Source organism: Aplysia californica, unplaced genomic scaffold (genome assembly GCF_000002075.1).
Source record: "Aplysia californica isolate F4 #8 unplaced genomic scaffold, AplCal3.0 scaffold01143, whole genome shotgun sequence".
Taxonomy (NCBI): Eukaryota; Metazoa; Mollusca; class Gastropoda; order Aplysiida; family Aplysiidae; genus Aplysia; species Aplysia californica.
The window spans coordinates 51,738-53,641 of NW_004798413.1; positions in this window are offsets into that span (position 1 = coordinate 51,738).

Consider the following 1,904-nt stretch of genomic DNA (forward strand, 5'->3'; position numbering starts at 1 on the left):
TGTCTGTCTGTCTGTCTCTCTCTTTCTCTCTCTCTCTCTCTCTCTCTCTCTCTCTCTCTCTCTCTCTCTCTCTTTCTCCCTTCCCCTCCCCCACCTCTTTAGGTCCTATCGGAGATGGGCGTTACATTCAACAACACACTGAATACAACTAACGATATTATCGTCTGTCTGGATTTGTCAGGCAGAAAACAGTGGGTGGTTGGAGCAGGCCACTGGCAGGTCCAACTTGTTTTCTTTCCCTCTCTTGTTTCTGGAATACTGTCTTGATTCTTCCTTGCAGTAAATGACCGTCATTGTATCGATGTGCTTCTCTTAAGGCAAACTCGCGGGTAGTACAAGGGCACCACTGGTAGGCCCAACTTCTTTTCTTTACCTTCTATTGTTTCTGTCTATCTGTCTTGCTTCCTTCTTGCACGAAAGGACCGCTATTGTGTCTGTGTACGTCTCATTATTCCAACTCGAGCTCAAATTGCCGAAAAGAAGCTTTCTACTTAATGTGTCCCGCTCACAACTCATCCCTTCGAGCAGAATCGATGCCCCTGTCCATCACGCTCTTTCACAATCAGGTCTCAAATACAGCGAATGGGTGGTTGGCGGGTGCTCTGGTGTATGGTTTGCTCCTTCTTTTCTAACAAACATCTATCATCCTTATCTCTCCTTCTTTTTTGTGTTTGCCACTCTCTTGTTACACCTCCAATCTCCGGATCTTATTTGCCCCATCTGTGGTGCAAGTGTCATAAAATGCTTACTAAAACAAAAAACCCAACAAAAACTGAAGCTTAAAAGGCCGAAAAGAAGCTTTCTGCGATAAACGTGTCCCGTTCACAGCTCATCCCTTCCAGCAGAATCAACGCCCCTGTCCATCACGCTCTTCCACTAGCAGGTCTCAAATAGGGTGATATGTGTGGCATCGTGGGGAAATCAGGCGCTCGTCAAAATAATGGTATCGAAGAAACCGATATCTTTTCGTTAGGCAATTTTGGTCAATTTGTCGTCAACATTTTTTATGTCCATTTAAAAACACCGAACTGCAAAGCGTTGATCAACCCCCCCCCCCCCCCCCAACCAAGAAAAAGAAAAAGAATCTGCAGATTCCAAGGAATTTTGAGCTTTAGAAGTCACCAAGCTTTGGCGGCCATTTTGTCGCTAATCCTTCCTCTGACACCAGGCCTCCCCCACCTCCTTCAATCGCAAATATCTCGACTTCTATTCAAGATACATAGGTATTTTTTTCGTCAAAAACAAGACAAATGAACAATCTCCAAGATGGATAAATCAATAACTTCATATGCCCCCCAAAAATGATTGACGAGCGCCTGATTCCACCGCGTCATGACACAGATCCTGACAGATTCGGATGGGACAGGCGGTAAATACATCTTGGCTGAGTGCTCCGCGAAGCATCTAACCTGCGAACCGTTGACAGGCTTGCGTGGCGCCGGCCTAATGCTTTATTATTGAAAGCGCCGAAGCATCAACGCGGCAAAAATGCCTGTCTTTAGACAGCATGCGTGCATTTTGTTTCGTTCAGAATTTCGTTTTGTTATGCACACAACTGAAATAGCTGGTCACTGTGTTCGAACTGTGAGGGTTTTTTTCTAGGGCGGAATTTTCGGGAAAGGTGCTGATGGATTTATAGAAATGATGGCGAAATGTTTGAGAGGAAGAAAAGTTTAAAAACAAAATACATGTTCCTCTTGTTTACATTCTAAAGCGTGCGTCGTTCTGAGTGTTTCTGAAGACTTGATTTGCCGCAAGAGGTTTACTAGACGGATGAAAGATTGTTGGTTGACTGTGGAAGATATAGAATGCGTGTGTTTTCTCCCTCTCTGTCTGTCTGTCTGTCTGTCTGTCTGTCTGTCTGTCTGTCTGTCTGTCTGTCTGTCTGTCTGTCTGTCTGTCTT